This window comes from Hemitrygon akajei, chromosome 17 (genome assembly GCF_048418815.1).
Source record: "Hemitrygon akajei chromosome 17, sHemAka1.3, whole genome shotgun sequence".
Taxonomy (NCBI): Eukaryota; Metazoa; Chordata; class Chondrichthyes; order Myliobatiformes; family Dasyatidae; genus Hemitrygon; species Hemitrygon akajei.
Window position 1 is genome coordinate 30620077 of NC_133140.1, and position 13975 is coordinate 30634051.

Here is a 13975-nt window from a genome sequence, read left to right on the forward strand (position 1 = left end):
CATTGTGGGTCATCTGTAAAAGTATGTAAATAGCATATGTCATCACGCCACCATGTGACGTGTGTGTCTCGCTTCCTGTAGTCTCAGAATCAACTCCTACAACCAACACAGAGGAGGTTGTTTCACAGCCACAAGTCTCACTTGCCAAGCAGAGTGAGCCGCTTGTCAGGACAGACATTATCCCACAAGAGTAAGAAAGCCTCCATAGCAATTAAATCTTTAGACCTGAATGGTACAATTTAAAATTGACTATTCTGTGAATGTCTATATATTAGTTGTATTGTAGTATTTTGTATATTGAATTAGAGTTAATAGCTAAGCAGGGAGGAGTGCTGTGCATTTAATATTTTCAGTAATATTTGAATAATATTGTAAATATATTGTTTACATAATGCATTGCAGGTTATTGGTAACAGTACATAAATGACATACATCATTATGCCATCACATGACACATGTGCACCATACATAAAGTAAAAAGTGAAGTTAAACTGATATTCCTGACTCTTTGTTTCCTTTAGTTTTAGGTTTTGAAGTTACAAGACTTAACACACCACACATGTCCAAATCACCTTTTATAGAAACTTTTGTGAGCTACAATTTTTCTGTTATACAATCTCATTTCTCACTGGATGGGAGAGCTGCAATAAGGGAGCCAGCCATGCAAAAGTGAACAAATATTCATAATTTATTTTATAATCTGCAGCAAAATTGTCAGTAAGTATTGTCTGATTAGAGTTTTTGTAACAAGTGCATATGTTAGAAAATGTGTTTATTCGTAATATGACATAATGTACCAAAACTTTCCTGACATATAGGAGGGAAAGGCTCCTTTATAAATAAAGTATGTACGTAACCTTCCCTGCAGTCTGGACAACACATGGAGTGGGGCAATTTCCAGAGAACCCAGGACATTCATGTTCAGTGGTGTTGAGTTTCTCAGATAACACCGCCAAGAGGAAACTTACCCACCAGTTGTGGCAAACAAGTGTTTGTCGTTAATGGATGGAAAATAATGTGCAGCTCCAATAATTTCAAAATGAGAGGTCAACAGAACTCAGTCAACTCTACAACACCATAGCTTTACATTTTCTCATAAACCAATAATGTATTTTCCTTAATGGATATTCCTCTGATTTATACATATGGTCTTAGAAAAATACTGCACAGAAACAGGCTCTTTGGCCCACCTAGCCCGTAATGAACCATGTAAACTGCCTAGTCCCATTTACCTGCACCTGGACTGTAGCCCTCCCATCCATGTGTGTATCCAAACTTCTCCTGAACATTGAAATCAAAATCGCATGCACCACTTGTGCTGGCAGCTTGTTCCACAACCCTCTAAGTGAACAAGTTTCCCCTCATGTTCCCCTTAAACATCTCACCTTTCACCCTTAACCAATTATCTCTAGTTGTAGCCACACCCAACCTCAGTGGAAAAAGACTGCTTGCATTCATCCTATCTCTACCTCTCAAATTCTTTTACCGTTTTCAAATCTCCCTTCAGTCTTCTATAATTCCAAGGAATAAAGTCCTAACCAATTCAATCTTACCTTATAACTCAGATCCTCCAGTCCTGGCAACATTCCTGTAAATTTTCTCTATATTCTTTCAACCTTATTTACAACTTCTGTAGGCAGGTGATCAAAACTGCACACAATACTCCAAATCAGGCCTCACTAACGTCTTATGCAACATCAACACGAGATCCCATCTCCTGTATTCATTTATTTATGAAGGCCAATATGCTAAAAGCTTTCTTTTGACCGTGTCTACCTGCACCACCACTTTCAATGAATTATGCACCTGGATTCCCAGATCCTCTTGTTTTCCCACACTCCTCAGTATCTTGCCATTTTCTGTGTAAGAGCTACACTGGTTGCTCATACCAAAGTGCACCACATCACACTTGCCTGTATTAAATTCCATCGACCATTTTTAAGTCAATTTTTTTGAGCTGGTCCAGATCCCGCTGCAAGTTCTGATAGTCTTCCTTGCTGTCCACTACATCCCCAATCTTGCTGATCCAATTAAGAACATTATTATCCAGATCATTGATATAGATGACAAACAACAGGCCCAGCACCAATCCCTGCAGCACTCCACAAGACACAGGTCTCTAGTCAGAGAGGCAACCATCTCCCACCACACTCTGGCCTCTCCCACAAAACCAATGTCCAATCCAATTTACTGTTTCATCTTGAATGTCAAGCGACTGAACCTTCCTGAACAACCTCTCATGCTAAATCTTGTCAAATACCTTGTTAAAGCATCTACTGCCTTGCCTTCATCACCTTTCCTGGTAACTTTCTCAAAAAACTCTTAAGATTGGTTAGACACGACCTACTATGCATAAAACCAAGCTGACTATCCCTAATCATCATTTAGTGCCATGTCATATGATGTGGGCAATTGTGGTCTTATATCTGTCGTGACTATGAATGTTCTTGGAAATGTTTTTAACAGAAGTGGTTTGTCATTGCCTTCTTCTGGGCAGTCCCTTTACAAGACAGGTGACCCCAGCCATTATCAACACAGGTGGACTGTGGTCACATAACCAGGATGTGTAAAGTCCATTTGCTCATACAACTATCGCCACCTGCTCCCATGGCTTCATGTGGTGCTACACCTCGTCCAAGGGTGACCTACAGGCTAGCGGAGGGCAGAAGTGCCTTACACCACCTCCTTTGGTGGAGACGTATCTCCATCCTGTCACCACGATCCTTAATCAGTCTATCCAAATATTCATATATCCAGCCCCTTAGAATACCTTCCAATAACTTTCCCACTATTGATGTCAGGCTCACCAGCCTATAATTTCCTGGTTTAGTTTTAGAGACTTTCTAATCAACTGAACAACATTAGCTAACCTTCAGTTCTCCAGTACCTCATCTGTTGTTAAAGGTGACTTAAACATATCCTCTAGGGACCCTGCAATTTCTGCTCTTGCCTCCCACAGGGTCCAACTGAACATCTTGTCAGGTCCTGGGGATTTATCCACCCTAATTTACATCAAGACAGCAAACCACTGCTCCTCTGTAATCTATATAGGGTCCATGACCTCACTGCTGCTTTGACTCACTTCTATATCGCATATCCCAAGTAAATACAGATGTAAAAAAAAATCCATTTAAGACCTCCCCCATCTCTTTTGGCTCCAGAGTACCAATTTTGTCCCTTTCAATCCTCTTGCTCTTAACATATCTGTAGCATCCCTTAGGATACTCTTTCACCTTGTCTGCTAGGGAGTCCTCAATCCTTTTACTCTCCTGACTTATTTCTTAAACATTCTCTTACATTTCTTATATTCCATAAATAGCTCATGTGTTCCTACTTGCCTATACCTGCTGTGCACTTTTTTCCCCCCTTAACCAGGGACTTAATATCTCTTGAAACCAAGGTTCCATAAACTTGTCAGCTTTATCTTTTATTCTGACTGGCACATTCAACCTATGTACTCTCAAAATTTAACTTTTGGAAGGCCTCCCACCTACCAAGTACACCTTTGTCAGAATGTCCCAATGCACACTTGCCAGATCCTTTCTGATACTATCAAAATTGCCTTTCCTCCAATTCAGAATCTCAAACCATTGATGAAAGCTATCTTTTTCTATATTTTCTTGACACTAATGGCATTGTGATCACTAGATGCAAAGTGTTCCCCTACACAAACTTCTGTCACCTGCCTCATTCCCTAATAGGAGATCACGTACCACACACTCCATCAAAGGGACTTCTATGTACTGATTAAGAAAACTTCCCTGAACACATTTAACAAACTCCATCCCATCTAGTCTTTTTACAGTTTTAGAGTCCCAGACAATATGTGGAAAGTTAAAATCACTTACTACCACAACCTTGTGTTTCTTGCAACGGTCTCTGATTTCTCTACAGAGTTGTTCTCCTAAATCCTGCAGAATTTTGGGTGGTCTATAACATAGCCCCATTGAAAGTTCATACCTTTCTTATTCCTCAGTTTCACCTATAATGCCTCACTAAATGAGTTAAGTCTGTCCTGATGGAGCACTGATGTGATATTTTCCCTGAAGTAATGCTACCCCTTCCCCTTTAACCCTTCCCGCTCTGTTGAGCCTAAAACAAAAAAACCCTGGAATATTGAGCTGCCAGTCCTGCCCCTCCTGCAACTAAGTCTCACCAATGGCTACAAAATCTTAATTCCATGTGTTGGATCTATATCCTGAGCTCATCTGCCTTTCCTACACAATTCCTTACTTAAAATATTTGCAGCTCAGAACATTGGTCACACCATGCTGAACCTCTTGGTTCCTGACTTTGTCTGAGTTCTTACCAAATCTGACTTCACATCCACTCCACTATCTGTTCTGGCACTCTAGTTCCCATCCCCCGTAACTCTAGTTTAAATCCCTCCGTGCAGCACTAGCAAACCGTCTCTTCTGTAGAGGTCCCACCTTCCCTGGAAGAGAGCCCAATAACCCAAAAATCTGATGCCCTACCTCCTACACCAACCTCTTATCCACATGTTAAACTGTATAATCTTCCTAGTTCTGATCTCACTAGCACATAGCATGGGTAGCAATCCTGAGATCACAACCCTGGAGGTCTTGTCTTTTAACTTACACCTAACTCTCTGAATTCACTTTGCATAACCTCGTCACTCTTCCTACCTATGCCATTGTTACCTACATGGACTACAACCTCTGGCTGCTTCTCTTGCACTTAAGAATACTGAGGACTCGATCTGAGATGATCCAGACCTTGGCACCCAGGAGGCAACATACTATCTGGGAATCTCATCCTCGTCCACAGAACCACCTTTCTCTTCCCTTAATTAACGAATTCCCAATCACCGCGGCTCAGCTCTTCTTCCCCCACCCCACCTACCCAAACTTCCCTTAAGTCACAGAGCCAGACTCAGTGCCAAAGACCTGACCACTGTGATTTTCCTCTGCAACATTGGTATACCTGTGGTTGGGGAAGGGGAATGGCCACAGGGGTACTTTGCATCAGCTGTTTAACCCCTTTTCCCTTCCTGACTGTCATCCAGTCTCCTGTATCCTGCAGCTCTACCTCTCTATATGTCCTATCTATTACCATCCTCAGCCTCCCTAATGATTTAGAGTTCATCCAGTTCCAGCTCCAACTCCTTTGAAAACTAAATTTTAAGCAGTTAATATTTTGGTTGGAAAGAACTGTTCTTGAGAATAGACATTGGGAGTTGTAAGCAGCGGAAGGTGTGGACCTCACTGCTGCACAGAAGAGTTCCAGTACTGGCATCATTAAATATCTCAGAACCGGAAAAAAATAGTTAAAGAATATCTATGTGGAAGAATAAGTGGCAAATGTAAATTACCCATCGTGTAAGCAAGTGGTAGGGGAATTGCAAGGGGATGGGGTTGATAAATTTATGTAAGAGAGGAACAAAGGGAATAGAATTGATTGAGGATCAATACAACATTGTGAACTTAAGGCTGGATTAATGTTTGTACTGCATGACATTTACCTCCATTAAACAGCAGAATCATTGCACACTGTAAATCTTTACCTGTTAATAACTTTTCCATTCAGCCCAGAAATACCCTCTTAATATACATGCAGTTATACGTATAAGTTACACAATGAGATGTTTGTTTTTGTTCATATCTATTCTAGTGCAAAAGACAAACCGCAATAAAGGAAACACATTCACAAAAGTCTACATTAAAATAAATCTTTTTACAAAGTTGAATTCTGCAATTCCTGGGAAGGAAGCAAATTTTAAAAAACCTGATCTTCTGCTTCAGTTGGTTCATGAAAAAGTAAATACCATGCATTTTACTTACAACCAAATGCATCAGTTCTACTGCCTGAGTTTCTAAAAGTATGTCAGAGGAAGTTAAGTGGGACTTGAGTTAATATTACTTGGGTCTTCCCCTAGATTACAAATGCCCAATTTATGTACAACCCGTACATTTCAAGGAGCATATGGGAGACTGGCGGTTTGGGTTTGTTGACTGCAGACATCTTCAGCTGCCTGGGAACTTGGTTCATGGTAACCTTTCCAACCTGCTGATTGTCCAGTTTAAAAATAGTTCATAGCAACAGAACTCAGCCATAACCTGGGAGGACCTGTATAAGGCAAACCATTTAAATTAAAGCAAGCTATAATAAATATGTAACAGATCATATTCCTGATCTGCATCCAATGCCACCAAACACCTTGTACTCCATTTATTGTCACGTTAAATATGAATAATTAATGAGTTCAGTGTTTTGCTCCCATTACATTTTTCACAAGATACTTAATGAGTTAACATCCCTCCAGGTTGAAAATAACCTATTTGTTCCAGCTCTTGATATTCTACATGAGCTTTCAAACCATGCCAAAGTTCCTCTATTATCCTCTTTGTGCACCAGTTTCTTTTGTGGTACTCCCAAGGCAATTGCAGCTCCTTTCAAACATGCCCTCAATTTTAACCTGTTGCTGGACTGAATTTTTGTAGAAGAATGATAGAAATGCTTTAAAACTTTTCATCGCTATTAAATTACTCTCTAAGTATTATGTTTCTAAACTGGGAGAACCAATCCTCTTTGTCATTCCTTTCCCAAGGAGGATCGTGTATAAAATATAAAGCCAACCTGAACCCAGTCTGAGGATTTCTCATTTTTGATCTCTCACCCAATACACAGTTGCATTCTGTTGGGTTCAAATGAGACATGCAGGTGCTGAGTAAAGCTTTTGAGCTGAAAATCCTGAGGATCTAGAACTTTATGATCCTTCAACTCATAGGCCAGTTGGGCTGCCGTACAGATTCCAGGCTCCAAAAAATTAAATTATTAAATCTGGCTGTAGTGTTTTACCTTTAGAACCAGCACTAGACAAAAATCCAGCCTTCTCTGTGTCGTGCTTTGATCCATTAACGGACAAAATTAATTTATCCATGGATACCACTGATTCTCTCTGTCCATTATGATGTGGTTTGACTGTTCGTTTTTGAGGTGGACTTCCTGAATCATCCAAACATACTTCATTACCTGGAGCACAGGAATCCTCACTAACTTGCTTCCCTCCAACAAATGTATTTAATTTACTTTTTTTTGCTTTACGAGGTGAAGAAGCTGGACTGTGGCTTTTATTCACGGACACAATTTTTGTCTGAGTTGTCTTATTACACCAGTTCACGTTGATCATTCTGCATTGATCTATTTCAGTATTGTTGCAAAGGTACTCCTGAGAGAAGTTAAAAAAAAGTTATTTAATCACTTTAGACAAGAAAATTAGTACTTTACTATACATAATTGTTATAACACAAGCTTAATTAAACATGTATGATGATTCAAATTGGATCATAAAAACACCCTTTTAAGATTCACATAATCAGAAAGGTTACACTAGGGAAACAGGTCATTCAGCTCATCAAGACTATGCCAGCCCTATACAATAACAATTTAACTAGTCCTCTCCATTTGCTCTCCCTCACTATTTTCCACCAAAAGGAAAAGTTTCATTCTGTATTCTCAAGATCCTTCATGATTTTCAATACCTCTAATTATGTTCTGATCATTCTCTTCCAACAGGTATAACCTATCTTTCCCAATTTGTCCAGGAAAAATAAGTAAGTCTTTCATCCCTGGAATCATTCCATTAAACCTTTTTTGTACCCTCTGCAGGGTGTTCAGTAATTTTTTTTGAGGTGAGGTGCCTGAAATTGAGTACAGTTGTGGATAACCGGTGTTTTATCAAGATTCATCATGACCTCCTTGACTGATGCCTGTGTTTATAAAGTTCAGAATACCAGGTTTTTATTTTAAACTACATTCATTATCTGTCCTGCCACTTTAAATGATATATACACTACACTCCTTTATCACTACTTCTCTATTGTGCTTTCAAAATTGTGCTCTCTTTATTGCATTTCCTATTGAAATTTACACAATTTTCTAGATTAAATTTAATCCAGCATATATCATCCCATTTCTTCAAATCATCTACATTCCCTTGAAGTCTATTATCATGCTTCCAAATTTTGACTTGAAATTCTGTGAAAAATCTGTTAATTTAATAAAAAAATAAAATCAAGAACAATTCAAGGACAATGTGCAAGGCTGTAGAAAACTGTTTAATTCAGAATCAAACTTATTATTGCATGACATGAAATTTGTTGTTTGGCAGCAGCAGTGCAAAGACAAAATTACTATAAATTACAAAGATATATAGATAGTGCAAAAATTTAGTTAGGGGTCACAAGTTCATGGACTGTTCTGAAATCTGATGGTGGAGGGGAAAACACTGTTCCTAAAATGCTGCATGTAGTCTTCAGACCTTCTCCCCAGTGGTAACACAAAAAGGGCAAGTCCTGGATGATGAAGGTCCTTAATGCCACCTTCATGAGGCACCACCTCTTGAAGATGTTCTCGATGGCAGGGAGGATTGTGTCTGTGATGGAACTTTCTGAGTCTTAAACTCTTTACAATCTCTTGGATACTGGGTATTTCCCCATGGGGATGAATAAAGTATCTATCTATCTATCTGTCTATTGGAGCCTCTATACCAAGCTGCGGTGCAACCAGTCCAAATTCTCATCCACCATACATCTATACATAAAGGCAGCATGGTTATGTAATAATTAGCACAACATTTTACAGTACCAGTGACAGAGGTTCATTTCCCTGGGCTGTCTGTAAGGAGTTTGTACATTGTCTCCTTGATCATTTGGGTTTCCTCCCATATTTCAAAGATGTCCCAATTGAGAAGTTAACTGGTCATTGTAAATTGTCTCGTGACTGGCCTCGGGTTAAATTGGGGGTTGCTGGGTGGCACAGTTTGAAGGATCGAAAGGCCCTATTCTGCACTGTATCTTAATAAATAAATAGTCAGTACTGTGTAAAAGTCTTAGGCGATTAGAATTTTTATACGGTTTCAGATGGATAGCCTCAGTAGAGTCCTGATCTTGACATCATTGAGGCTGTCTGGGATTACCTGGAGAGACAGAAGCAAGCAAGACAGCTAATACTTGCAGAAACGCTGCAGCAAGTTCTCCAAAATGCTTGAAACAGCCTACCAGCTTGGTTTTAAAAGTGTATGACTGTACCTACGAGAATTGATGCAATTTTAAAGGCAAAGGGTGGTCACACCCAATATTGATCTGATTTAGTTTTTTACTTTACTGTTCTTTATAGTAATTTTTTGGTATTTAGAAACTTTTAATTTCATTATTTTTGAAAGCATCTTTGCTTTTTAGAATTTTTCTTTAATGTGCTAAGACATTTGCACAGTTCTGTAGAAACTTGTAAGAATAATGATATACTACTAAATTTCCTCAAATACCCAACAATATAGAGCTGCTAGCGTGCCGCCTTTATGGTTGCATCAACGTGTAGGGCTCAGGATAGATCCCCTGAGATGTTGACGCCCAGGAACTTGAAGCTGCTTACTGTTTCCGTTGCTGAACACTCAAAGAAGACTGATGTGTGTTCTCCTAGTTTTCCTTTACTCAAGTCCATAATCAGTTTCTTGGTCTTGCTGATGCTGAGTTTGAAGCTGTTGTTGCAACACCATTCCACCTGCTAATCTATCTCATTCCTGCATGCCTCTGTTGCTATTTGACTACCGACAACAGTTTTCCTTTATTTTTATCATTTGTGTCAAAGGAATAGAATGTTCTGCGGATTGAGAAAACTTCTGAAATTGTATCTCTAGTATATTGGACTCTATGCTGGGTCAGAATAATAAATAATTCAATTCAATTTTAATTGTCATTCAACCATTCATGAATAAAGACAAATGAAACAGCATTACTTTGGGGTCAAGCTGCAAAACACAGTGCCAACAGTCACACAGCACAAAACACCCATAGCACGGAAAAATACAGCCACTCAATAAAGACCAAACTCAAGCCATCCAATGCCACTGAAATCTGCAGACAACCACAACTGAGCTTGCCTTCTGCCAAACAAATACTGGGAGTTGGGGTGGGGGGAGGGCAGCACCAACTCCAGCCTGGACATCTACCATACAACCACCCAGCACCCCTCCGATGGAGCACACCGGTTCTGATGCCTCTCCCTGGTGGCTGTAAACAGACAACACCATGGCTTGAGGCTTACTCCTCACATAGTACATATAGGATATCAGTAAAAACAGTCACACAAAATATATGTGTATATAGTCCAGACCCTGAATCCATTGTCCTGCCAAGCAAACATTGGCAGGGGTGGTGAGGATGGTGGCAGCACCAACTCCAGCCTGGATGCTGCACCACACCACACTCCCCAGTGGAGCACACCAGCTCCATGTCTCTCCCAGTGGCTGTAAACAGGCAACACCATGGCCTGAGGCTCTGAGTCTAACTGAATACTGCCAAAACCTGCAGTTGGCCACAATACAGCTTGTGTTCCGCTGAATGAACACGGGGGGCGGGGGTGGAGGGGTTACCAACTCCAGCATGGAATCTCCACCACTCCTATCTGCCTGGAGGAGTGTTCCAGGTACAAAGCTGCTCTCCTAGTGGCTGTAGATGGGCAACGCCATAGCTTGAAGCATAGCCCTCGCTACAACCAAGGCCACACAGCTCCGCCACCAGCCGACCCTGCTTGCCACCAATAAATCAGTAAATAAATCAATAAAAAATGCAGCATCCCACATTAACAATAACCAAAAGGGTCTTGTGATCATAAGGAAAACAACCAAGATGGTCACTGGTCATTAGACTGAGCTTCCTTTAACTCAGGCAACAGCAAATTGCACAGCTCCTTCATTTTCTCTGCCAGCAAGCAACTTGCTGATGGGGGTTCTTAATATTCAGCAGGATCTTGTGACATTAAAAATGTTTAAATTCGACAGTAGCACCTTTTGCTTACCCCACAGAAGCCGTCATAACTATGCACCACCATCTTATCAGAAGATTTTCAAACATTTATGATTCATAACAATTGTGGGCAATTATATTTTAAAAATCCTGAATGAGCAGTGCAACATATTAGTACCAGCAGATGGCACAATTCTTAAACTAAATCTTTAAGAATTGTTTGTATCTTTCCATTTTTAAATACCCACCAATAACTCAAATTTCTAACCAATTCCCTGTCTCAAGATGAAGATTTTTTTTCATTTAAAGCTTATTATATTCATTGAGCTGATTAAACTACATTTTTCTAAACTATATTTCCCTTCCCCTAACAAGTTATTTCATTACACCTATATTAAGGAAAATTATTGAAACTAAATGATCAACACAACAGATAAGGGGTTCTGTGGAAGAGATCGAGAATCCCGGATGGTCTGTTGCCTCCCTGGTGTCAGGGTCCGCGATATCTCAGATTAAGTTCTCAGTATTCTCAAGAGGGAGGGTGAGCAGCCAGATGTCGTGGTCCATGTAGGGACCAATGATGTGGATAGGAAGAAGGAGGAGGAGGTCCTGCAAAGAGTATTTAGAGATTTAGGTGCAAAGTTGAAGGACAGGACCTCCAGGGTTGCAATCTCAGGATTCCTACCTGTGCCATGTGCTAGTGAGGCTAGAAATAGGAAGATAATGCAGCTAAATTCGTGGCTAAGAAGTTGGTGCAGGAGGGAGGGCTTCAGGTTTCTGGACAATTGGGCCTTGTTCCAGGGAAGGTGGGACCTGTTCCGACGGGATGGGTTGCACATGAACTGGAGGGTGACTAACATCCTTGCGGGAAGGTTTGCTAGTGCTGCTCGGGGGGGTTTAAAATAGATTTGCAGAGGGAGGGGAACCAGAATGTTACAGCAGATAGTGAGGTGGAGGAGGATAAAGGTCATGTGAGAGCTGCAAGTATAGGGCATGGAGTAAAGCCAGATCCAGCATATAAAGAGGCTTTGAGGAAAGAGAAACAGAATGCAGGGTGTAAAGGTAGTAAGGTAGAAGGGCTAAAGTGCGTGTACTTCAATGCAAGAGGCATCAGGAACAAAGGTGATGAACTGAGAGCTTGGATACATACATGGAATTATGATGTAGTGGCCATTACAGAGACTTGGCTAGCACCAAGGCAGGAATGGATTTTCAATATTCCTGGATTTCAGTGCTTTAAAAAGGACAGAGAAGAGGAGGGGTGGCATTACTGGTCAGGGATACTATTGCAGCTACAGAAAGAGTGAGTAATGTAGCGGGATCCTCTTTTGAGTCAGTATGGGTAGAAGTCAGGAACAGGAACTAGTTACTTTTTTGGGAGTATTCTATAGGCCCCCTGGTAGCAGCAGAGATACCGAGGAGCAGATTGGGAGACAGATTTTGGAAAGGTGCAAAAATAACAGGGCTGTTATCATGGGTGACCTTAACTTCCCTAATATTGATTTGCACCTGATTAGTTCCAATGGTTTAGATGGGGCAGAGTTTGTTAAGTGCATCCAGGACAGATTCCTGTCACAGTGTGTTGACAGGCCAACTAGGAAGAATGCCATACTAAATCTAGTATTAGGTAACGAACCGGGTCAGGTGACAGATCTCTCAGTGGGTGAGCTTCTGGGGGACAGTGACCACCACTCCCTGGCCTTTAACATTATAATGGAAAAGGATAGAATCAGAGAGGACAGGAAAATTTTTAATTGGGGAAGGGCAAATTATGAGGCTATAAGGCTAGAACTTGCGGGTGTGAACTGGGATGATGTTTTTGCAGGGAAATGTACTATGGCCATGTGGTCGATGTTTAGGGATCTCTTGCAGGATGTTAGGGATTAATTTGTCCCGGTGAGGAAGATAAAGAATGGTAGGGTGAAGGAACCAAGGGTGAGGTGGAGAATCTAGTCAGATGGAAGAAGGCAGCACACATGAGGTTTAGGAAGCAAGGATCAGATGAGTCTATTGAGGAATATAGAGTAGCAAGAAAGGAGCTTAAGAAGGGGCTGAGGAGAGCAAGAAGGGGGCATGAGAAGGCCTTGACAAGTAGGCTAAAGGAAAACCCCAAGGTATTCTTCAATTATGTGAAGAACATAAGGTTGACAGGAGTGAAGATTGGACTGATTAGAGATAAAGGTGGGAAGATGTGCCTGGAGGCTGTGGAAGTGAGCCAGGTCCTCAATGAATACTTCTCTTCGGTATTCACCAATGAGAGGGAACTTGATGATGGTGAGGACAGTATGAGTGAGGTTGATGTTCTGGAGCATGTTGATATTAAGGGAGAGGAGGTGTTGGAGTTGTTAAAATACATTAGGACGGATAAGTCCACGGGGCCTGATGGAATATTCCCCAGGCTGCTCCAAGAGGCAAGGGAAGAGATTGCTGAGCCTCTGGCTAGGACCTTTATGTCCTCGTTGTCCACGGGAATGGTACCGGAGGACTGGAGGGAGGTGAATGTTGTCCCCTTGTTCAAAAAAGGTAGTAGGGATAGTCCGGGTAATTATAGACCAGTGAGCCCTATGTCCGTGGTGGGAAAGCTGTTGGAAAAGATTCTTAGAGATAGAATCTATGGGCATTTAGAGAATCATGGTCTGATCAGGGATAGTCAGCATGGCTTTATGAAGGGCAGATCATGACTAGCAAGCCTGATTGTTCTTTGAGGAGGTGACCAGGCATATAGATGAGGGTACTGCAGTGGATGTGATCTACATGGATTTTAGTAAGGCATTTGACAAGTTACCACACGGTAGGCTTATTCAGAAAGTCAGAAGGCATGGGATCCAGGGAAGTTTGGCCAGTTGGATTCAGAATTGGCTTGCCTGAAGAAAGCAAAAGGTTGTGGTGGATTGAGTACATTCAGATTGGAGGGTTGTGACTAGTGTTGTCCCACAAGGATCGGTTCTGGGACCTCTACTTTTCGTGATTTTTATTAACGACCTGGATGTGGGGGTAGAAGGGTGGGTTGACAAGTTTGCAGACGACACAAAGGTTGGTGGGCTGAGAAGTGGCAGATGGAGTTCAACCCGGAGAAGTATGAGGTGGTACATTTTGGAAGGACAAACTCCAAGGCGGAGTACAAAGTAAATGGCAGGATACTTGGGAGTGTGGAGGAGCAGAAGGATCTGGGGGTACATGTCCACAGATCCCTGAAAGTTGCTTCACAG